General features: G+C 47.2%; 1 protein-coding gene across 5 annotated transcripts in view; it reads right to left on the bottom strand.

The window, feature by feature from the left end:
* Nucleotides 1–25,749, bottom strand: part of Spata13 (spermatogenesis associated 13) — a 310,379-nt gene that overhangs the window by 137,427 nt on the left and 147,203 nt on the right. Inside the window, exon 1 of one of the 5 annotated variants that reach the window (XM_074043736.1) lies at nucleotides 6,162–6,356. The exons of 1 other annotated variant lie outside the window; for it this stretch is intronic. The gene's annotated coding sequence lies outside the window, so the exon portion shown is untranslated. Of the gene's footprint in view, nucleotides 1–5,832; nucleotides 6,129–6,161; nucleotides 6,357–25,749 lie in introns of those variants that run through there. 3 more of the 5 variants (XM_074043735.1, XM_074043731.1, XM_074043732.1) reach the window with 3 other exon arrangements.

A 25,749-nucleotide genomic window follows, 5' to 3' on the forward strand; every position in this document is an offset into this window, starting at 1 on the left:
CCATACTCAAACTGGTCCACAGCCTTCCTTCGAGGGCACTTGCTGTGGGCTACTTTCTCAATCTCAGAGTCATGGGTAAACTCGGTTTTAATAACTTGTCAGGATATTTTAGGGTAATTGTTGCATGGGGTTTGATTTAATTAATCTCAGCAGGGTTCAAAGAAGGCCCGGGAAGTCAACATGAAGAATGTCCTTCAAGATCTCCTGTTATTAAAAGTTCAATAATTATGTCATCACAAAACACAGGCATAGGAAAGTCTGCATTTATAAATCAGCACCGAAAGAAAGGGCTGAGTGGGGCTCAGCTAGACCATTTGCCTAGCATACGCAAGGCCCTGGGTTCGATTCCCAGCTTCACAAAAAAAAGAAAGAAAAGAAAATTACTTTATCCATGCTAACAGAGAGAAAAACATGCTGTTCTTTCCACTGTAAAATTACTAGCTTAGTGGCTGGTCCAAGCAGGGACTCGTCAACATTTTCTGAATGAATAAAACAATGAATGAAAGTGGAATGAATATGCATGACAGGATAAGCGATGCACAAAGAATATCTTCTTTTAAATAATAATTAGAAACACATAATTTATGACATTTAGATCCTACCAGAAGTCTAGCAAAAACTAGATCATGAGTTCAAAAACTAGATCAGTTACAGCAAGTACAGAAGAGAACATGCAGCCACTCGTAAAGCGCTGGTGCCTCCCACTGATGGGCACTTACAGGTCCCATCATCTTACAGGTCCCATCCCTTGAGGAGGCCCAGAGAACTAGGTGTGGAGGGCCAGAGCATTGGTGCTATTTTACCCGCTGGCTCTCAGAACACAAGAGGACCCCAGACCTGCAAACTGGAAAGCGCTCAACATGGAACCTTCGAAGCTGAAATGGTGCTACTCTCACTGCAGCCTCCATTACAAATCAGTGCCTAGGTCACGCCCGAAACCAACCACGATTTTAGGTGTGGGGAAGTAGTCATCAGTGTTTTAAAGACCCACACCCCACACCCCAGGCAATTCCAACATGCAGCAAAGCCCTTAAGGCCCCCAGCTGACTGACAGACAGGTACTTAAGATGAGTTTGATATAGTGTCACCCCCAAACTCAAAACCGAAACGCCAAGGTGATGGTAGTTGAGAGGTTTGGGGAAGTGATCATGAGGTCCCACTGGTGAATGGGACTAATGCCCTAATAAAAGGGCCCTTCCATTTCCTGTGCTTTTGCCCCTTTCACCTCTTCTGCTAAGTGAGGTTGCAGCAAGAAGGCCCTCACCAGATCTGTGCCTTCATCTTGGGCTTCCCAGCCTGCAGAACGGAGAAATGCTTCTCCTCTTTATAAACCACTCACGTTAAGGTGTTTTGTTATAGCAGCAGGAACAGACTAAGTTAGATACTATCTACATTTTTCAAATAGGGCAACTAAGGCACAGAGAGGTTAAGACCTTCACAAGGTCACACAGCTAATAAACAGCAGAGGCAACCCAGGTGGCAGGAGACACTAAGAAATCCTGGCAGCTAGGTGTTAAAAGACATAAGTTCTTTAGTGTACACTGACAAGAAACAGGGTAGACAAACAAACTGTGAGGATATACCCCAGGGAAAGAAGTGCATGAAACTGAACAGTCCTCAAGTTGAGGGAAAGCACCTACAATTCAACCAGGTGGGGGCACAGTCACAGTTCCCTGCCAGGTGTTCACGCAGCCATGCCAAGTGGTTGTTCAGGAGCTGGGGTGTAGCTCAGTGTACAGCACTAATGCAGTGCTCCATGCTGGAGAGTGAATCCTCTCACATTCTAGGTAAGCACTCTACCACTCGGGCTGCGACTCAGTCCTTTTGCCTTTAATTTGTTTTTCACATAGATCTCATGGCTTTGCTAGGGCTCTCAAGTAGCTGAGATTGCAGGCATGTGCTACCATTAAACCCCCAGAAAGCACCTGCTGTAGAACAGGGGCTCTCAGATACCAGTGTGTGTGAGAATCACCTGGAAGGCTTGTGAAGATACAGGTGGCTGGGAGGAACCCCCAGGATTGCTAGTTCAGTAGATCTGGGGAAGCCCTAGAAAAGCCCCCAAGTGTTGATGCTAGAGCCACACTCTAGGTAACAGATCAGTCACAATGCCAAGCTAGGGCTGTAACCCCACAGAGCTACGTGAGGGTCTCCTGCCTCTGAATGCTGCTTGTCTCTGTCAGCGCCTGTCCTTGCCTTCTGTCTTTCCTCCTCCAGGAAGCCTTCTGCACTTTAGAACTCTCTCGGCCCCTAATGACCCCTACACAAACACACCAGCACACAGTTCACTACTTAGCGTTTTGCTCATCCACCTGTTCTACAGGAACGTGAGCCTCTTCATGAAATCGGGGGCTGGCTCTCATGAGCTTTCCATACTCAGCATCTAGTACACAGCCTGATACAGAGAAAACACCCAGTAAGTGTTGGGTACACATACGTCCCTCCAAACCAGCAGGAAAGGGATTATCATTTCCACCTGTGGGGGCAATGGCTCCATCACTACAGATCCAGTCTCCCACTAGGCAATTCAGCATCAATAAGAAAGTTGAGACATTACAGAAGAGCACTCCACCCCAGGAAGGGTGGAAACCAAGCCTGGTTCTAAAGCAGACAAGTCCAACCCACAGAGGATGTGTTTAAAAGTACACATGTAACATGTTTAGAATTCAAGACCTGTTTACCTCTCTCAATCACATATGGCGGCTAAGTACCAGGACCTAGCCTCAGAAACTTTTTAGTGAAACTCAATTGTAATTTCAACGCTCAAGTGCAACAGCCTGTCCTATCACACGGTACAGTATTTTCTATAAAAGTCTGCAGTCAACGGCACAGAATTATTGCAGGCCCTCCTGCCTCTCCTGCTGTCAGTCAATGAAGCTTGGACTCGCTCTCCCCTTGCTCTTACTCTACATGAGCAAAGATACTCCTTTCCTGGTTTGCTGCTGTACACTCTGGGGGCGTGGAGTGGTGACTAGGAAAAGCTGAGAGAGAGGAGGACAGAGCAACTCGCTGGCCTGAGAAGACCCCGAGGCTGGAGACCTTTCAGACTGTGAGCCTCACCAAAACATTGCAGTCTGGCCAGTTCAGGCCTGTGTCATATTCTTCTCCAGGAACAGCTGGCCAGTCTCAGGAAACACTCTGCCACCTCCTTTATGGGGGCTCTGTCCTCTGCGGGTTTAGCAATCTGGCTAAATTCAGAAAGTGGGGTGGGGTTTGCATGGACAGAGTAGCTGCAGAAACAGCAGCTACTCTGCCTCTGTCTCTGCCTCTCTCTTGCCCTCACTGCTGCTGATTGGCAATGCAGAGGTGAAGAAAATCATGCACATACCTGGTATTAATGCATTTCTCTCTGCAAAAGGGAGCGAATTAGGCATTCCAGTTACTGATTTTCCAATTCCCACATCCTATATGGTTTGCCTCTAGAAAACCATGTACCTTTGGTGTTCTTTCCTGGTGTGTGGGAAATTTCACTTCCCTCTAAAACATCTGAATGTATACATCTGTGATGTATGATACCAGTTATGCCATTGCAAGTCTCAAAAGCAAACATTTTCTAAATGTTTAGCTTCCTCACAAAAACAGAAAGAAAGCAAAGCACTGATGATGACCACTAAGTGAACCAATTGGTGCTCTCAGTTCAGAAAAGGAAAGGGAGAGAAGTCTCACTGCTTTCAGCAGCAGGTGGACACATCAGCCATCAGGCTGTAGGGTCAGGTATCAAGCCATGGGCCAGCAGTTCAAAGGCCGGGGTCCTGGGGCCAGCTCTCCCGTTTGGCTGCTTCCCCTTGATGAGTCCTCTTTTTTCCCTGGGTCCCTTCCAACTATCAAAGTATATCACTTTGCCAATCCAAGAAAAAAGACTCATCTCCAACTCTTAGGAGGTGAAGGCTAACTAACAAAGAAATGTCTGATCAAGGCTTTAAGATTACATAATAAAACAGAAGTAAGACTTGTGAAATCATATCACATGGTTCGCACAGACCCTAAGGTCTGCACAGCTTAAAAAAAAGTGAAACTGAACTTAACACACAGGAGGGGACAGTTGGCAATGGTCTTTTTAAATAACACTTTCTTCCCAGCTTCCTGTGACAGAGAGGGAAAACAGGCTGGAGGCATGGATGACGTGATAGCCTGTACCTTCGCCAGGCCATCTGAAGGACACCAGGCTTTCCTCAGGTTTGAGGTTTTCCCCATGTACTGTCCTACAGGCATACAACTTGTGCCTTCAACTGGTACACACTGCAAACTAAATAAAACATGTCAAACAATGACCTCATTTCCAAAGCTGAAAGCCAAGGCCTGTCTGAGTTCAAGAGGTCGAATGGCATGGAACCTCTGTGCCTGGCGAGAAGAAGGCATCCACCATGACGGACTGCATTGTCCCGGAAACCCATCTGTTACTGACCTTCTCTGAGACTCTTTCCTCACCTGTAAAATGAGACAGTAGTAGATCCTATGTCACAGTATGTGAAGAGGACTTAAAGTGAATACTGTGGCATGCATGCAAAGCCCTCAGAACACTGCCTGGCACATGTAAGTGTCCAATAAATGCTGCCTAGTAGACATATTAATGCTGATATCAACATCATTCAAGGACTACATGTATGATTCTACCTCAGTAGAAACAAACAGAAACGGCAGGAGTGCCCCCTGAAACCTGGGGCACTCCTGCAGAAAAGCAACTGCCCTGCCTTCCTCCAGACATTCTGGAATAAAGCTATCTGCAAGGTAACGGAAGGCTGATCAGAAAGAAGGAAAAAGAACCTAGGGATGCTCAGGGACTGTGAAAAACCACAACAGAAGGACCTGAGTCCAAGTGTGCTGTGAGAGCGGAAGCAACTGGGGCTGGGGAAAGCGCTTGTCAGGGAGAAGCAGGTAAAAGGGAAGAGCGAGCCTGTGGAAGGAGGAGGGGATGGTACATGCACAGGAACAAATAAAGGAGGGGATCTTCAGCCAGGATGGGGAGAGCATGGCAAATCTGGGGGCCGAGGGAGGTAGCTGAAAATTAGAGTATTGGAGCAGTATAAACAGCCACATAAAGCTCTGAGGATGGGGGAGGGGCAGAGAGCAAGGTTCAGCAGCACATGGTGGGGTGCATAATTAACCGGCACCCGGAGAACAATGCAGAGGGAAGTTTGAAAGAGGGAGGAGGACAGAAAAAGATAGGGGGCACTTTTTAGAAAATTTGTAAAAAGAAACTGATGTGGAAAAAAAAAAAAAAGAAAGAAAACTGGGTGAATTTTCCATGCCTCTTAGCAAGTGGAATAAAAAGAAGCACTGGGAGGCCGGGTGGAACAAATAGGAAGAAAGCACGGGGTAAAGGGGACTGAAGTGAGCCTGGGAACGCCGTGGGGAGGGCGCGTCATGTGCAACTCTGAGAAACCTGGGATGAGCTGAAAAATTCAAGTTATTATTGTTTATCCACATCACCATCCAATGCCGGGAAGCAGCTAACCCACAGAGTTTTGCTTGCTTGCTTTGGTTTGGCTTGTTTTTTTGCACTTGGAGGGGAAATTTGCTCAGGCTCTGTAACTTTGCAGTTAGATGGGTGGCCGGCCAGCACAAGTCACCTGAGTTCCCCTGCTGCTGGCCTTTAGTCTACCTTCCCGGGGCTAACAATCCCCCACATCCTAAACAGAAATGGAGCCACGCCAACTCTGCCAACTCCCTCTCTCCAGTCCAGTGACCACAGACATCGGGTCCCAAAGTCTTTTTCCTGGAATGAGACCCAGTAGGAACCAGAGGAGAAACCTGCTTTCTAAGCCAAGTGTCCGACCTCATCCCCTCCTGGTCCGGCCGCAGGGAGCGAGTGTTAAAAGGGCCACTGGCACCTACCTTTGTCCGTCCTCCAGGCGCAACCCCGCCGGCCGGGCCCGCGCACGGAGCGCGGGGTCGAGTTTCAGGATAATCCCTGGACAGGTCCTGCTGGAAGCCGCCTGGGGCGAGGTCGCCATCAGCGCCCGCCCGCCGCGGAGGCAACGCTGCGGCGACCCGGAGGGCTCAGAGCAACCACTGCCACCCAACAGGTGAGCAGCCCAGGCAGGTCTCCCCAGCCAGGAGAAGTGAGGAGCAGGACACCCTCAAGTCACTCAATTCCTCCCCGGGAACCCACTCAACAGCCCGCGTCCTCGGGGCAGAGCCGCACGCACCCGGCGCAGCCTCACCTCGCGTAGTCCTCCACCACAGAAGGTGCAAAGGCACCGTGTCCAAGATGTCCCAGCGGCCCAGGCCCGAATCCAGTGCCGGTGGAGCCCCGAGCTCGCCGGGCTCGGTGCCGCGCGGCCACGGGGATGGCAACCCGCAGGGCGGCCGCGGGAGAAAGCACCGCGCAGACTCTCCGCCAGCGGCGGCCACCCTATCCCCCCCGGGCCACGCCCCCAGCCCAGCACCCTCCCGAGGCCATGCCCCTGCGCCAGGCCACGCCCCCGGCTTCCCCGTAAGGCCACGCCTTCACCCCAGCTGCGTCCCCCCCGAAAGCCACGCCCCCTGCCCTGCTCCTGGGAATCATACCCCCGGGCCCAGGCCACGCCCTTCACGCGGCGCCTCAGGCTACGTCCCGACCTACTCACCACCCACCTACTTCTGGCCACGCCCCTAGCCCCCTGGCCACGCCCTGGCACCACTTTCCCCCACCCTCCACTCCAGGCCACGCCTGCGACTGAGCTCACCCCCCTCACCCTCCCGCAGCCACGCCCCACTCTCCTTTCGCCCCTCCCCACAAGATTTCCCCTTGCTATGCCTCGGATCCCTCTCCCACTCAGGAGCACCATTATTTCCCGAAGTACAAGTCTTTCCCTAGGATAACTCCCTTCCTGCCACTCCCGCCACTCCCACACGGCCACTCACAGACTGGCCCCCAACCCCGTTCTTCCCCTACTCCCGCCCCCGACCGACCCCCAGCCACGCGCAGGGCGGGAGCCACCGCCGCGTCGCCCGGGCAACCACCCCACGCCCACGCGCCGCCGCTCGGCCTGGAGTTCGCGCCAGGCCAGGTTGGGTGGCTGCACTTGAGGCGTGCGCTCGCCTTCGAGCAAGCAGAAAAGGCAAGGCGACAGGTCTATGTACCTTTTCCCCAGGGCCTAAGGCAAGCCTTGGTGGCTGGTCCTGTCAACTCACTTAAAGGACTGTCACCTTTCTTAGTTAATTCTCAGGAAAACCACTGAGGAGAAGCAGAACTGTGTGTGCTCCAAATGTTCGGTGATTGTTTCCTGTTTCACAAGTAGTGGAATTCATTTTTTTTAAGTTCGTTTTTTTATGTTCACCTGAGTAGTCAGGGAACTTTCACCTACTTTACTTAGGTTTTCATTTTTTCAAATTCCAACCAGAAAAGGCGAACTAAAGCACTAGTTTTACTCCAAAGGAGTAGGAGCCTTCAGATTCACTCCGATGAAAGCATGGAACCTTTCAGCAAAGCTTTTCTTCATTTAAGGAGGGGCGGGGGGAACACGACTGTACAGTAGCCTTTTTTTCATGTTCATGGCACAAAACGAGTTCTGCTTTTACAACTTTGACACTCTGGTTATTTCTACAATTTAAGATCCCAACTTTCATAACTTTTTTCCAGTCCAAAACTCTCATAACTTTTTCTTTAGGATGGTGTAGAAACTAGTATTTCTGCACGATTCACTGGCATGTTTTCTCTGCAGTTAAAATCTCTTTAACACCAAGAACAAAACTGTAAAGTCCTCTGTCTACCATGGTTTCTGCAGTATTTCTCACTTTTAGCCAAGATGTGCATTATTTTAAAAGTGTAGTTTTTTAGAAGAGTCCTTTGAGTGGCTCTAATGTGCTAGCATGACTATAAAGTTGCACCACTTTTATAACTAAAGAAGAAGTCTACCCCCTGTTTTAAGACAAAAGAACATCTGAAAGTATTATACTACCAATAAAAAGTCAAATCTAATTTTATCTGTGCTTTTTAAATATTGAGAATACTACTCTGTATAAGTACTGTAATGGCAGATCTATGTCATGCGTTTGTCAACAGACTGAACCCCTGAGGAGCTATGAGCTTTGTTCATCATAAAGCATCAGTATTGGCTTATCAGTTGTAATAAATGTACCACACTAAGATAAGACAGTAACAGTGAAGAAATGTACAGGACTGGGGTGCAGCTTCACAGGGAACTATCTGCCTAGCACTCTCAAGGCCCTGGGTCCATCCCCAGCACCACAAATAAAAAACTGTATGGAGGGAGGAGGCGTGTTAGAGACCATATCAGAAGTCTGTAATTTCCACTCAGTTTGGTGTTTGTACTCATTTTTGTTTTTGTGGCACTGGGGATTGAACTCAGTGCCTCTGGTTTGCTGGCCAAGGGCTCTACCATTTGAGCCATACTCCCAACCACCATTCAGTGTTCTGTAAACCTAAAATCGCTCTGAAAATAATCTGTTAAAACACACACACAAATATAAATGATAGTATCACTAAGTTTTGGAAATAGGGCAGAATTTATTTTATTCTTTGAGTTTTTCTTGAAATTCATCAAATTTTTGGCAATAAGCATGTATGATTAAGACAAAAGTAGTTACAAAAATAAAGTGTGAACCAGAACTTGTAGCTTATGCCTATAATCCTAGCTACTCAGGAGACAGATCAGGAGGATTGTGGTTCAAGGCCAGCCCAGAGAAATAGTTCATTTCAAAAATACCCAACACAAAAAAGGGTTGATGGAGTGGCTCAAGTGGTAGAGTGCCTGCCTACCAAGCATGAGGCCCTGAGTTCAAACCCCAGTACCACCAAAAATTAATTAATAAAATAAACTATGGAAAATTTTAGAGATGTAGCATGAGAGGATAATATTGAATATGCCATTTCATTCCTACTTACATAACTAGCAAAATCTGCATGGTGTACTCACAAGTGAAATCTATTTTAGAATTGTTAAAAAGAATTTCAAGGCCTAAACTGACAGGGTTTATTGTTTCATTAGAAGTAACCTGAATCTGAGCAGATTTTGATATTTCTTTTAAAAACATCTGTGTTTCAAAAGACCTCATCTGAGTGCTTGGAAACCACTAACTAAGATTTCCATACACCGTTTTCTTCAGGCCTGGCCCTCAAGCAGATGGATTTCTGTGGACTCTGCAGAATTGACAGAGTTGGCCTGCAGCCTCCCTGTCTCCCACCTCGTCCTTGCCAGAGTCCCTTCCTCTTCAGTGTACAGTGAGCGCCATGTACCCCTCTGCATAGATCAGAAAGCAGCTTTAGCCCATGGAAGACTCTTGGTGACATCTGCACACATACAGGCACTGGACAATTGTTAGTTTCTGTCCTTTAAAAAAAAGTTTTTTAGGATTTCAGTGGGAGTTCCATTAGCTCCCGGGATAATTCATCTATGTGAGTACAGATTTTAAGCTTGTTAGAGGAAGGCAAGATGTTCATGAGAAAAATTACACACTTGCTAAACAGAGCCCAGAGCTCCATCACTGGCTATGTGCACACCACATGGACTGATTCTGTCACTCCTCCTCTAGTAAATGAGAGAGGAAGACCAGAGATCCTGAAATTTCCTTCCGTTCTATCATCCCACAGGGAACCACAATGTGACTTCCAAGCTAAAAAACAAAACAAAACAAAAAAACCCCAGGTCTCTTTTAAAGGCTGCCCTCCACACCCATGTGCCTAGCCATCACTCACAGCCCTGTCAAAAGCTGGCACCTGCATTCCCTTGCTGCCCATATCTATGGCACCTTCCTGGCTTTCTTCCACCTGCTTTGCTTTTCCTTTGCTGATCTGCTGGTACCCAACTCTGCCTCCCACCCAAAACTCATCATAATCATGTTGATCTTTCTGTGGACAGTGTCCAGATATAGAAAGTTCCACCTATAATACTAGCTATTCAGGAGACAGAGATCAGGAGAATAGTGGCTCAAAGCCAGCCCTTAACACACACTGCATGCTCAACATGCCATGTGCTATACATTCATTACTTCCTGAATGCCTCAAGATGACTTTGAGGTTGATTTTTTGTACATGAGGTTAAATGAGGTCACACAGATAGGAAGTGAGGCAGCCAGGGTTTGATCCCATGCTCCTGCTTTTAAACCCTATGTTGTGAGTCCCCTACCGTTCAGAAAGCTTGTTGTGTTCCACCTGCCAGTTGGTCAGGGGGTTCTCAGAAATCACCAGGCAGGAAGGGAAACACTTTGTCCACATTTGGGGGTTTTCTTTGATTTCTACAGATCAATACTACCGGTCTCTGCCCCACCATTTACTGAGTAGTAGGCTCATGTATGCTGATGGAACCAACCTAAGTTATTACTTATTAACCGCACAGAAAGTTCCCTTTCTTTTTTAAGCTTTCCACCCGGACTACCGCAGGGAGCTCTCTGGGGTCAGTCTGTACTCCATGGACCACACTTCAACCTGGAAGAGTAACTTACTGTCTAGACCTGGTGGGGGGACACAGGGGTCATTCAGAAACTATTAGCAAGAATTGTCTGTAGGTGACTTCATTAGTAATATTGCTGACCTTTTCATCTTCATCTGTCATCTGCAGCATCATGGTTGGGAAAGAAAAGGGCAGTTGGCCACGACTGCCCTTAGAGTGTAAGGTGAGACCCCTTCATGGGCTCTTCTGCTCCCCAGCCCAGTGCTTTCAGAAACATTCAACATTCTTCCACCTCACTGCCACTGGCTCCTCATCTTTAACACACTGTGGTGAAGGTTGAGTACAACAATGTGGCAAGCCACAGTCCAGCGTCTGGCCCATGGTCCATGCTCAAAAAATGACAGCTGTCACTGGGTATTAGAACAAATAACAAGGGTTGGCCATTTTTTACTCTGAAGTTTCAGTTTTTGTTTTTTTTGCAGAACTGGGATTTGAACTCAGGGCCTACACCTTGAGCTACTCCAGTAGCCCCTTTTTTTTTTTTTTTTGTAAAGGGTTTTTAGAGATAGGGGATCGAGAACTATTTGTCCAGGGCTAGCTTTGAACCGTGATCCTCCTAATCGCTGCCTCCTGAGTAGCTAGGATTACGAGTGTGAGCCACTGGTGCCTGGCTACTTTGCAGTTTCTTACAGCAGTCTCTCCAATTTGAAACTTCCTAGGATGACAGAATAATGTTTGGCATTTATCAGGTCATCTTAACATAGAAGCATCAATTTGGGAAGACTGAGGAGGGGCAATTAATTTGGGCAGAGAAGAAAACATTGCCCTTGCCCCTTGCCTAGGAAAGGGCGTCAAGGCCAAAGGGTCTACAGAGCTCAGGGACAACCCAGGAGCCAGTTCCAGGACCTACCTGTCTGCTCTGAGAAAGGGACACAGTCACAGCAGGGTTGGCAGGGGTCACAGATGTGAAGGGCAGCCATGGGAAAAAGAGGACAATGAGCTTTGTAGCACTGTCCTCACAGCCACTGCAGAAAACAATATAATAATTCCCCCCAAAATTAAAACTAGGACCATCCATTCCATGACCAGCATTCCACTTCTGGTGTGTACAGAAAAACAGGGACTAGATCAATACTTCAAAATGGGGGATCTGGAATGTTCCCCAGAGGCCCATAAAGGCTCGGTCCTCAGCCTGTGGCACTATTGGAAAGGGGTGGAAACTTCAGGAGATGGGGCTAATGGGAGGAAGTCGGGTCATTGGGGCCCTTTCCTCCTCTTCTCTGTCTGCTTCTTGGGTGCCATGAGGTGAACAGGCCTCCTCTGACCCACACTCCTGCCGTGATGTGTCACGTGACAAGGCCAAGTGACCATGGACTGAAACCTTGAGCCAAAAGAAACCTTTCCTCCTTAGAAGTTGATTATCTCAGATATTTTGTCACAGGGATGGAAAGTTGTCACAGTGACACAGCCCTCCAACCTCCTTCACACTGTGAACCTAAGATTCAAATGCACATGGGCTGGCAGAGAAGAGGGGCTTTTCCAAGACAGTTTTCCACGAGAAGTGGAGTGGCTCCCTTCAGCAGTAGAACATCCACCTAGCAAGCCAAAGACCTGAGTTCAAACTCCAGTACCACCAAAAAAGAAAAAAAGAAGTAGCTCCCGAAATTCTGATTCTTTATTAAACTTGCAGGATCCACACCCTCACCTAACAATTTTGTTTTATTACTTGGACTCTTTCATCATTACACAGCATGTATCACCTTAACGCTCATCAAAGATGGAATCTGTCCTTTCACCTCTCATGGCCTGGGTAACCTTGGCGAGCTGCTTGGGATTTTCATTTCTTCATCTGTAATATAGACACAATAATGTCCGCCCTGTGTCCTGGCCAGGATTAGATGAGATAGTCCATGTAAACAGTATAGACATGCTTGACCCATGAAGAGTTCACACACAGGCCTGTTCTGCCCACAAGCTCCAGAGCTTCCTACAGCTCACTTCTCTGGCCTCCAGGGGAGCATGAGGATGTCACACTCGCAGACAAGTAAGTTCAGGTGCTCCCTGAGGGTGGTATCTTTTCTACAACTTCATTTACTTTGGGGTCTCCCATAATACTAGGTAGGCACTAAGTATCCAATAAAATAATCAAAGTAATAGTAATTAATAATACACTATTATTGTGGTATTATTACATGAAAAAAATGTTTTAAGTAAAATAGAAATTAAAAAAAATAAAAGCCAGTTCCAGAAATCAGGAAGGGGCCAGTCCAGGCACAGGGCCTATTCTTTCTGGCTGATTTTTATGTTTCATGCAAAACAACCATTTCTTTCAACTCCAAAGTTCTGAGCACACACCTAATAACCACTGTTTTCTACGAGTGCCATTTGCGACGAATAATCAGATGGCCTGACCAAACTCTTCCATTCTAAAACCCAAGTGAATTCTTTTTTCCCCACCAACTTTGAAAGTGTAGAACAGATGGCAGAGAATGAGGTGACTCACTGTTTACTTGTAAGTAGACTTTGAATAATGAGAAGCAACTTAGGAGACAATTATAGGTTTGTTTTTTTTTTTTTTGAGACAGGGTCTGGCTGTGTAGACCAGACTATGTAGCCTTGAATTCACAACCTTCCTATCTCAGTTTCCTGAGTGCTGGGATTACAGATGGGTGTGACCATGCCCAGCTTCTGTTAGGGGTAATCAGAATATTCATTGAGAAATATGCACAGCAAACCTCCAGGCCACCATGTCTATGAGAGTAATCCATGATCCAGGGGTAATGGGTCACACTTGTAATCCCAGCTACTCCTGAGGTAGAGACTGGGAGGATCACAGTTCAAGGTCAGCTCAAACAAAACATTGTTGAGACCCCCATCACAACAGATAAGCCAGATTTGAGAATCATGTCTGTAATTCCAGCTATGAGGGAGGCATAGATAAGAAAAAAGGGACTGGGGATGTGGTTCAAGTAGTAGAGTGCATACCTAGTAAAGTTTGAAGTCCTGAGTTCAAATGCCAGTATCACCAAAAAAAAAAAAGGTTCATCCATGTGGTTCTGTATAACATTGCTTCATTCTTTGTTATGCTGTGCAGAGTTCTACTGTTTGGACATACCGTGCATTTTTCTGTTGTTTACAGACAATTAGGTCTTTTCTACTTTTGGTTATTATGCTACCATGAACATTCTTGAGCATGCTTTTAGTAGAAAAAACTGTACTCCCTTTGGGCGCATCCCAGAAATAATATCACTGGGTCTGAGGTTCCTGTATCTCCAGTAGCTACTAACTGCCACATTTTTTTAATGGTCATGCAAATTCACAGTCCCACAAGTGATATCTGTACAAAGTACATGCTCTTCCTACACAACTTAAAAGATAAATGGAGTTTTAACTCCACAATGTGGAGGGTACCGTGAATTTTTTAACAGAAAAATTTGTACATTGTTCATGGCAGTTTGCTGTGACTCATTCCTTCTACCAGCTCCTCTGCTGACTTCCAGGGGGAGGCAGAGGAGGAGATCATTGTCTAGAGTGTGACAGGTGTGTGTTAGAGGGAGGCGGGGCACTGTGAGGCACAGAGGAGTGCCAAGTCCTCATCCTGCTTGAAGCTCGTTTGTGCCTGAGTGCTGTGTTATGAGCAGTGAGCAGGTGTCCACCCTCGTGAATAGGATTAGTGCCCTTATAAAAGGACTTGAGGAGCCAGGTATTATGGTGCATGCCTGCAATTCCAGTGCTGGGGAAACTGAAACAGGAGGATCATGAGTTCAAGGCCAGCCCGAGATACATCAGAGACCCTGTCTCAAAAAGAAAACAGGAAATTGAGGGAGCCTGTTCGCTCTTTCCACCATGTGAGGCCAAACAGAAGGTAACATCTGTGAGGAACATGGCTCTAATTAGACATCACATCTGCTGGAGCCTCGATCTTGAACTTTCCAGCCTCCAGAACCATGAGGAGGTTCTACTGTTAATAAATTACCCAGTCCAAGGCATTTTGTTACATCAGCCTAAATGGACTAAGACAATATGTCAGAGACTGAATATGTCTTCCCAAAATTTTTATGTCGAAATCTAAAAGGAGGCAGGACCTCACTGAGGTTATAGGTTTCCTCATGTGTGGGGTTAGTTTCTTATCAGGGAGACCACAGTTGGAAAAACACCAGAGCAATCAGCTACATGAGGTGACACAGGGGACAATAACAGACACAGCAGGACACCCTTTCCTCTGCTCCTTCCTCTAGTGTCAAGATGTGTGGTTCCAGCTTCTTTCCTCCTCAGCCTGTTCTCCAGAAAAATAGTTGTTATGTCCTTCTGTCTGGTAAATTCTCACTGAAACTTTAAGCTACTGGAAATCTTATTTATACAACACAGACATTACATATCATTGAAAACCCACAAAAGGGCTCTAACTTGGTCTAGCATTTCCATTGAACCAAAACCCAAGGAGTCAGTTTTGGCAATTTTTCAGGCCTAACTATCCTGAGGACCAAATGGGTGTCATCTTCCTAGGCTTTCAAGATGACAAGGGTTAACCCAAGTCCTAGCCACCCCTGGGGCCCTCTGTCACGAATGTTTTTACTCAGCGGGTCCCCACTCTGCATCCTGGTTTGTAGAATGAGTTTACATTCCGCTGAGCCTACTCATCATCCCTGAGTCACAAAGTCCTCTCATGTGGCACACTGAAGGCAGCCCTTTCCGGTAGAAACCCTCATGGAAACCATGAATAATGAGCAAAACATTCTTACGAGATTAATAACAACTCCTAGGCCCTTGCTTCCCTCATCCCTCCCTTACTTTCCAGATCTCTCTGTGCATACTTGGTGCTAGAACAGAGCGCTCTGGTTCATGTTCTCTTGCTGGTTCCATTACACCTGTACCCAAACATCTCACATACGAGACACAGGAAAAAGACAGATTCTCAACTGTCCAGCCACGTTTAGCCTCTGCTCAGTCATACAGGAAATCATAATGTCACGTGTGCGACAAATGTTTGAATCTGGTGCTTCGGTCCTTCTGGAGCCCTGGGAGGCAGCTTCAGGAGGCAGCACACTGAGGCTGAGTTTTCCTAAGGTGGCCAAAGGACTTAGGTGGTGCAGAGGTGAGCCCTAGTGCTGTGGTTTGGGTGGTCTGTCAAACATTGATGTGCTGGTGGCATGGTCTTCATCGATGGCACTGGGGTGGGAAAACCTTTAAGAAGTAGACCTAGTGCTGGGTCACTGAGGACACTGCTCTCAGAAGGGATTAAGGTGGCTCTTACGGGGCCCTCCTGAGAGGGAGCTGCTATATGGAGACCAAGCCTCATCTGTCTGCTTCCTGTTTTACCATGGAATCTCTGTCTCTCATACATCCACCATGACGTGATACAGGGGGGCTGCACCAGAGCCAACCAGATGGGCTGCCAGAACTTAGACTTTTGAGCTTCAATGTGCTATTTAAAGTGGCTAGCCTTGGGTATTTTGTTATTGCAGCCTTGGGTATTTTGTTATTGCAACAGAAAACAGAGCTTTGAGCTCTGGGGGAATTTCTACTCTGATGTAATGCATTCCCTGCTGGGGACGCGGGGAAACTGCACAAAAGACAACTGGGTTCACGATGGAGGCAGGGTTGAGGCAGACCCCCAAACTCTTACAACCTCACTGCCAGCACCTTAAGCAGCACTTACAGTTTTGGTCAAGGGCACACGATATTCCTAGCACACAGGACTGCATCGTTTAAGAAGGTGGGAACAGTGTGATTCTGTCATGTTCTGAGAAGAACTGAAAGCAGGCTCTGAAAGCAAACGTCTGCCCCCCTCTCCGTGTCACTGTAGCGTTATGCACAATGGTGAGAAAGTGGAAGCAGCTCAGGAGCCCGTGCGTGGATGCATGCAGAGAGAAAAGGTCATTTGCCATGTGCTACTGTTTAGGTCTGAAATGTCCCCAAAGGCCTATGTGCTAAAGGCTTGGTTTCCAGGGTGCTGCTATTGGGAGCTGGCAGAAACTAAGATGTGTGGGTAGGGGAGGTATTGGGTCACTAGGGGTGTGCTTTGAAGGGAACAGTGGAACCTGGCTATCTCTTTTCTCTTTCATGTTCTGGACATGAGGTGAGAAGTTGCTCCACTCAACACTCCTTGCCATGATGTGCCCCAGGCTCCAAAGCACCAGGGCTAACTGACCATGGACCGAAACCTCCAGAACTGCGATCAGAAATAAACCGTTTCTCTTTATAAGCTGATTTTCTTGGATATTTGTTACAGTAACAGAACACTGATTAACACCATACAGTAGAATATTACTCAGCCTTAAAAAGCAAGAAGATTCTGACATATGCTACAACCTGGATGAACCTTAAAGCCAGTGTGCTAATTCAAATAAGTCAGTCACAAAAAGACAAATGCTGTATGATTCCACTGATAGGAGGTGCAGAGAACAGTCAAACAGACTCCAGGGCAATGGCAGCCATCTGGGGTTTGGGAAGGGAATGGTGAGGGAAGGGGCATTTCATAAACACAGAGTTTGGGAAGATGAAGTTCTGGCCCCGGATGGTGGTGACGGGTGCAGAACAACATGCATGTATTTACACTCCTAAAATGGTTACAAAGCTCCCACTGACTGAGCTGGGCAGCTGTCACGTCCAGAGGAAGGCCGGCAGGGCACTGGCCCTTGCCAGTGTGGGTTCACTCCTTGGTGCTGCTTGGTGATGATGCCAAGTGCCAGCACTCTGCCACACGGTGCGACACTGTCAGGACCAGGTGCTCAGAGCCATCCTTCTAGCTCCTTTCCACTTTGGCCACCTGAGCTCTGCCTGTGCCTCAGGAAGCGCCCCAGCTGGTGCCCATGAACTGGAGCAGACTTCTTGACAAGCCTTTTTCTCTGCAAATGGAAGAAACCACTCCTGGTGGTGAAAAATACATGTATCTTACACAGGTGTCTCTACACCTGATCTGTGCTCGGAGTTATAGACAGTGGGAGATAACACATTTCTCTGGAGGTGCACTGGGAAAAGAACTGATAAGAGATGTCAAGAATCAACAAAATGTGGGATACATAGATTTTCTTTCCTTTCTTTCATATTTATTTTAACATTTTTATTAGTGCCTATTAATTGTACAGTGTAAGGGTTTTCACCGTGATATTTCCAACATGCATATAATATACTTTGATCATATTCATCCCTATATTACTCTTTCTTATCTTCCCTCTCCCCCCAAATGCATGTTTTCTAGGAAGAAAACATTTCATGTCTGGATAAGGTCTTTTAAAAGACTAGAAATTGTTTGGCATGGTGGTATACACCTATAATCCCTGCTACTCAGGAGATGGAGATCCGGAGGACTGAAGTTTGAGGTCTGTCCAGGCAAAAAGTTAGTGAGACCCCATCTCAACAAATAAGCCAGGCACAGTGGTACATGCCTGTGATTCCAGCTACAAAGGAGGTGTAGGTAGGAGGATTGCAGTCTGAGACTGGGCCCAGGCAAACAAAGGACACCCTACCTGAAAAATAACTAAAGCAAAAAGGGCTGGAGTTGTGGCTCAAGTGGTAGAGCACCTGCCTAGCAAGCACAATGCCCTAAGTTCGAATCCTAGTGCCACAAAACAAAACAACACACACACACACACACACACACACACACACAAAAACCCACAATCAAAAACAACAAAACCCCACCAGAAATTGTGCAAATGTTCAAAATTAAAGGAGAGGTTAACCAAATCCTGGCCCATCTGGGATGGGTGTTCTACAGCAGGTGGCTGTTCCAAGACTGCACAGACCATAGCCAGCTACAGAGGAAAACTTCAGGTGCTAATACATGCCCTGATTGAATATATAACATAATTACAATAACTTACAAACACCTGTGACAAGTAAGAAACCTGGGGGCCGTTGTTCAAATTTCTGCTCACTTCCCAGAATCATGTCATCTACAAGAGAGTTTTAGACGCTATTTCTCGCCTCCATTCCTCCACGTTACTGACCACACTGCCTCATGCATTATTTATCTCACTAAGGTATGTAGACAAGACTGTAGACAGCTTGATTACATCCACCTTAGCAAGTTTAGTTATCAGTTCGTCTTTAAATGAAAACCAACTATTTTTTGGTAGACTTGCCTACATAGAAGTAAGAAACCACCACAAGGACGTCTGGTTTTAGCACTTGCCCCACTTCTGGGGTTCAGTCCCTAGCATAGCAAAAAAAGAAGGTGGAGGAGAGGGGTAGGAGGAGGGGGAGAGGAAGGAGGAGGAGAAGAAGGAAATCTACTGTCCCATTCCACACAGGAAGAGCCTTATGGCAGAGGGACTGCAGCCGCAGCACTGAGCAGCCCAGCCTCACTCCCCAGCAGTTGTCTTACGCCTGTCTCTGCCCTAAGACACCTGAAGTCTGTGGGTAGACATACCAGCCTGACATACCAGCCCCATGTGGCCTCCTTCTGTTCAACCAGCAAAGATCCCCAAATCCAAATCTTCCTAGTTGTCAGAGCTCTGTGAAAAGTGGCCCCAGTCAGCTTTGGGCACACAGATCCGCACATCTTATGCTGGTCGTTTGGTCCACAGCACTTGTCCCCTCCTCTCCTCCAAGTCCCAGCTGGCATGTCACCACTTCTGTGGTGTCTTGACCAATGCCATCCATGGGACGGATCTTCCTTTCTTGGTCCTCTTCATGCCCCCACCAGACACCAACTTGGCCTTGCGCTGTTCTCTGTGCTCCTTCTCAGCGTGCACTGGCTTTCTTCTTCCACCAGATCGCCCCTCCCCAAAGGCCACAAACTCTCACCTTAGCCATCTAACACTTCCATTCCCCAAAGTGTAAATTGCGAACTACAGCAGGAAGAATCCGCCAGCCTCCCCCATTCTAATCTACTGACACAGAGGCTGCTGTCGGGACCCTTCTCTCCGTCCCTCTGGCCTCGGCTTGTTTCTACCACATTTGTTGACAGTTCACTGGCTTTTGTCCTCTGAAGACTCAGATGAACTCAGGCCATCAGAGCAATGCACTTAGAGGAAGGCTGCCGTCACTTTCTCTAGGCATATTCTTTTTGGTTTTTTGATTCAAGGTCTAAAACTCCAGATCCTCCTGCTTCAGCCTCCTGAGTGCTGGGATTACAGGTGTGTACCACCATGCTGGGTGCATTGGACATATTTTCCCCCAACAGGGACATACTTTAAACCTCACTCAAAGACCCTGCAAACTCTGTGCTTGGCTGGAATCTTCTGGTGATTTCATGGTGTGCAGCTGTTCAAGAGGACCCTACCCAATACCTCTGAAGGGAGGAAGTTTCTTGGCTTTTGTAGCTCCTAAAGCAGTGTGATACGCTGATGAGGCATCTGTGAGCTACACACTACGACCCCAAGACCCAGGCCCTGGTTGCTGTGTCTCCTTGCCCCCATCAAGGGACCAAGAGCGTGAACTCTGCCATGTGCTGTCCCTGGCAGATGGGACTGCAGGAACTGCAGGGACCAGCAAGGCCTCTGCTTGCTGCTCTGCTGGCTTAAGCAAAGCCAGCCGGGCTAAGGCTGTGCATTGTGTGCCCTGCACAGCTGCGGGAAAGGGGAGGCGGACTCTCAGAAGATACTCTTGTGAGGCATGGGGTGGGGTCCTGGGAATCCAGAAGGTGCTGAGAGAGCTAGCGCTTTCCAACCTCTTGTCTCCGGCAGAGGAGGTGCAGCCTACAGATGCCCTGTTTTCCATCAGGGCAAGGGTGTCTGCTCTCTCAAGCATGATGTTGCTCACGTGTGTGAGGCGTAGGTAAAGTGTCCTTTTTGTAGAGGTCAAGAATAATAACCCCACAAGGTGCCGGTGCCGGTGGCTCACACCTGTAATCCTAGCTACTCAGGAGGCAGAGATCAGGAGGATCACAGTGCTAGGCCATCCCTGGCAAATAGTTCAAAAGACCCTACCTCAAAAAAAAACCACAAAAGGGCTGGTGGAATGGCTGAAGTGGTAGGCCTGCCTAGCAAGCATAAGGCCCTGAATTCAAACCCCAGTACCAAAGAAGAAGGAAGGGGAAGAAGAGGAGGAGGGGGAGGAGGACCAAGAGGAGAAGGGAGGAGAAAAAGGTACTCATTTGATTCGGGGTGACCACGTGAGGGAGGTGTTATTATTCCCATTTTATAGATGAGGAAATAGCTAGAGAGCAGTGCTAAAGTACACATCTGCTGTCTCATTTTGGTGAGCCCCTGCGAGACCCTCTGGAGACGCGGCTCAGGTAGGCAGAAGATTTCAAGAGAAGGTTAAGCAGTGCTGACATCCTGTGCCTCCCTTGTAGGAGTGCTGTGAGCGCCACGTGGAGACAGGCCTTCCCCAGCACAGGCAACAGCTCCTTTTTTTAACTACAACTTGCAAAAACACAGCCTTTTTTTTCTGTGCTGGGGATTGAACCCAGGGCTAGGCAAGCACTCTACGACCATGCTACATTCCCAGCCAAGAACGACTTTTTAAGCTAAGAAAACATTTTTCCCTTTTGCTTTGGATCATTCATCTTAAAAATAAAGTTCTAGCCAGGCACTGGTGGCTCAGACCTGTGATCCTAGCTACTTGGGAGGCCGAGATTGAGACCTGGTTCAAGGCCAGCCTGGGCAAATAGCTCTCAAGACCCCATCCCCAAAATAACCAGAGTGAAATGGACTCGGAGTGTGGCTCAAGTGGTAGAGCGCCTGCTTTGCAAGCGTGAAGTCCTGCATTCAAACCCTAGTCCCATCACACACACACACACACACACACACACACACACACACACGACTAATCATCAATGAAGAGTGTATTAAGGACAGGGCCACCAGGCTCTGAAGAAGTCCATCAACAAGAACTGCCATTTTAATAACCACTTCTCCCAGCTCACCACACCTGCCTCTTAGGGTCTTGTTGTTGTTTTGTGTTGGGTTTTTCTTCTAATACTGCAGAGAATGAAAAGAGAAAATGGAAAGAAGGAAGGGAGAGGCAGAAAGGGTGATGCTGGTGATCCTCAGTGTCCCTGTGCACCTGCAGTTTCCTTAAGCACTAAGGACATCCTAGACATTGTACTCCAGACACCGGCGACCCTCTGCTTGGAGGAATTGCTGGTGTGAACCAGGCCAGGATGTTAGAAAATGAACATGCTGGGGAGAGCTCTCATCCAAAGACAGCAGGGCTGCCGACTGAGTGATCTGGTCTTGTCCCTACTGGCCCTCTGGCCTATTCCCTGAAGGTGCTTCCCTCACTCCTACCCAAATGTACTTAGAATCCCATAAAGGAGGGGATCATAGAAGAACCCAACCCAGGAAGCCAAGGGCGGGGGTTGGAAGGAGAGCTACTTCCCAGGAGGCAAAGCCCCTGATCCATGGGGACCACCTGCTCAGTCTTCTCAGATACCTCAAGGAAAGGAGAGGAACTCTTCCAAGACCATCTTGGCTTGTGAATCAGGATTCTGAATGTGAAGGCTTCTGGGTGATTGTCTGGCTACAAGTACTTCAGGGCAGGTTAGGCACTTTGTGCAGAAGACCTTTACAATAAATGACTCAATGCCCACCACCAATGACCTAATTCATGACCTTACCACCTTCCCTAGATCTTACCTCTTAAAAGCCCCACCTCCTCAACGCCACACACTGTCGACCAGGCTTCCAGCACACGTACCTCTGGGGACACACTCAACCCCTGTCCAAACCAGGCAGCCATTTACCAAATTCCTGGGACATATGGGGAAGTGTGAAGACTAATAAGAAGAAAGAAGAGGAGGAGGAGAGAGAGGAAGGGAAGTAAAAAGGAGGAGGAAGTGGGAGGGGAGGAATTACCTCTTAAAGATCAAGTTCCGGACCCAGATATGAAGCCACACAACTATAACTAACTTGTCTTTGACAAAAGAGCTAAAAATATACGATGGAGAAATAGCAGCCTCTTCAACAAAAACTGCTGGGAAAACTGGTTAGCAGTCTGCAAAAAACTGAAACTAGATCCATGTATATCACCCTATACCAAGATTAACTCAAAATGGATCAAGGATCTTAATATCAGACCACAAACTCTAAAGTTGATACAGGAAAGAGTAGAAAATACTCTGGAGTTAGTAGGTATAGGCAAGACCTTTCTCAATGAAACCCCAGCAGCATAGCAACTAAGAGATAGCATAGATAGCTTTTTAGCTCATAAAGCTAAAAAGCTTCTGTTCATCAAAAGAAATGGTCTCTAAACTGAAGAGAACACCCAGAGTGGGAGAAAATATTTGCCAGCTACAGGTCAGACAAAGGACTGATAATCAGACTATATAGGGAACTTAAAAAACTAAATTCTCCCAAAACTAATGAACCAATAAAGAAATGGGCAAGTGAACTAAACAGAAATTTCACAAAAGAAGAAATTCAAATGGCCAAAAAACACATGAAAAAATGCTCACCCTCTTTAGCAATAAAGGAAATGCAAATTAAAACCACACTAAGATTCCACCTCACCCCTGTTAGAATAGCCATCATTAGCAACACCACCAACAACAGGTGTTGGCGAGGATGCTGGGAAAAAGGAACCCTCTTACACTGCTGGTGGGAATGTAAACTAGTACAACCACTCTGCAAAAAAATTTGGAGGCTTCTTAAAAAGCTAAACATTGATCTACCATTTGATCCAGCAATACCACTCTTGGGGATATACCCAAAAGACTGTGACACAGGTTACTCCAGAGGCACCTTCACACCCATGTTTATCGTGGCACTATTCACAATAGCCAAGTTATGGAAACAGCCAAGATGCCCCACCACTGACAAATGGATTAAGAAAATGTGGTATCTATACATAATGAAATTTTATGCAACCATGAAGAAGAACGAAATGTTATCATTCAAAGATAAAGGGATGGAATTGGAGAACATCATTCTGAGTGAGGTTAGCCTGGCCCAAAAGACCAAAAATCATATGTTCTCCCTCATATGTGGACATTAGATCAAGGGCAAACACAACAATGGGATTGGACTTTGAGCACATGATAAAAGTGAGAGCACACAAGGGAGGGGTGAGGATAGGTAAGACACCTAAAAAACTAGCTAGCATTTGTTGCCATTAATGTAGAGAAACTAAAGCAGATACCTTAATAGCAACCGAGGCCAATAGGAAAAGGGGACCAGGAACTAGAGAAAAGGTTAGATCAAAAAGAATTAACCTAGAAGGTAACACACACGCACAGGAAATTAATGTGAGTCAACTCCCTGTATAGCTATCCTTATCTCAACCAGAAAAAACCCTTGTTCCTTCCTATTATTACTTATACTCTCTCTTCAAGAAAATTAGAGATGAGGGCAAAATAATTTCTGCCAGGTTTTGAGGGGGTGTGGGGGACAGGGAAGGGGCGGAGTGGGTGATAAGGAAGGGGGTGGGGGCAGGGGAGAGAAATGACCCAAGCTTTGTATGCACATATGAATAATAAAACAATAAAAAAAATAAAGATCAAGTTCCAATACTCATGCAGAAAGTCAATGTAGAAGAGTTTTACTGGCACTGAGAAGGGTGCAACATCTCTTCTGTGTTCTTGCTTCCTCAAAAACATAACCCCAAGTGTAACATGTAAAAACATCAGACTAACTAAAACTGAGAGTGCAACTGGCCAGCACTCTTCAAAACCATGGATGTCGTGACAACTGAATGTAACACGTGACTCTGGATTATGTCCTGATCCAGAACAGGACACTACTGGGTAACTGGTACCTAGTAAAATGTCCAGAACACTCAGTAACAAGTCGCTGTTTACTTTCCTACCTCTTTGACTCCCTCATGTGATGAGAACAGAACACCTCTCCCTGGGGCAGGAGTTAAGCATTGTTAGAGCATTGCTGCATACTGATAAAGTTGAAGAAAACCTTCATTGAAGCACCATTATATTGCTTTTTTTTTCTTTAAATTTGCTGCAAACTTGAGCAACTCTCCTTCCTCCTCCCTCCCTTCTGCTAGGCTCTTCCCCAGGGCCCGGGCTGCTTGAGAAAAGGACTGCCAGCCAGGCAGTCTGACTGCCCTCATGCCAGAGCCAGCCCCTGTGAACACTGTAAGGACACCTTGAGGAAGCTACATGACAACCATGGCTGTTTACTGCCGAGGCACACTCCAGCTCCTGAAGGCATAGCCCAGCAAACAGCTTGCACCAGACATTTTGGCCACAAGCCTCTGTGAACTCTAGATGACCCTGCAGCTATTTCTGCCTAGGCCAAAGGGAAAGCACTTCCTCTGGTGGCCCAGCAGAAGGCGTATGACATAGTCCTTCATTTGTGTGAGGGGACTGCCATGATTTGTCCAGACACCCTTGCCATACCTCCCTTCTGGTTATATAAGCAGGCTACTCAGCTTACTCTGTTGGGAGACCCCGTCCTGTGCTCTCCCTTGGTGTTGCAACAACAGCTCCAATAATGATTTCTCTTTTGCTGGGCATGGTGGCTCATATCTATAATCCCAAGTACTCAGGGAGTACAGACTTGAGAGGATCACAGTTTGAGACCAGCCCAGGCAAAAGTGAGTGCAACCCCATCTCAAACAAACAAGTCAGGTATGGTGGTGCGTATCTGGAATTCTAGCTGTGCCAGAGGTGGAGATAAGTGGATCAAGGTCCGAGGCCAGCCCAGGCAAAAATGTGAGACCATATCTGAAAAATAATCTAAAGCAAAAAAATGACTCGGGGTGCAGCTTAAATGGTAGAGCACTTGCCTAAGCAAGTGCAAGGCTCTGAGTTCAAACCCCATTACCAACCAAAAATTTAAAAGAAAACTTCTTGAGTGGTCTTCCTTGCCTACTTTAGATTTTCATCACTAGGAGAGCAGTGAACTGGTAACACAGAGGAGAGAAGCAGAGGCAAGGGTGAGGTAACAGTAGGGAGGCCCCATCAGGCCCCAGCTGCAGAGGTGAGAACAGGGGCTGAGCCAGAGCCCAGCAGCAGAACTGACAAGCAGCTCCCATGACAGAACCTACGGCAGGAGCGGCGTGGGACAACTGACACCATCACCCGCCCACAGTATGCAGAAGACTCACAGCAGAGTGAGGGTGGCAGAGCCACGTGGGAACCAAAACGGACGCCAGCGGATCCCGCTGGAGCCCACTGTGGAAGTGGCAGCCCTTGCCACCAGAGTTTAAAACTTTCTGGGACCAAGAACTCTACAGTGAAAGAGCTGTAATTCCATCCAGAGCCTTCCAAGCACCTCAGGCACTGAGGTGCACAGCAGCTCCCTCGCCTGCTGCTGCCCCTTACAAACACCTGCCAAGGGTTCAGAATAACGAGAGGAGTGTCTCACCTCCTCACAGGCCTATCCTGGTAGCACAAGTCCCCAGCCAGCTGGTTTGTGATCCCATCTTCTCATTTCAGTTCCACGGGCTTCACACCACTTTGACAGTAGGAAAGTCTCTGTACTGACCTTTACAGACTCAGAGGGGACTTAGAAATCAAGTCCGAGAGGTGGTATGATTTTCACAGGTTCATGTGGTGATTATTAAAAGGCCA

This window comes from Castor canadensis, chromosome 10 (genome assembly GCF_047511655.1).
Source record: "Castor canadensis chromosome 10, mCasCan1.hap1v2, whole genome shotgun sequence".
NCBI lineage: Eukaryota > Metazoa > Chordata > Mammalia > Rodentia > Castoridae > Castor > Castor canadensis.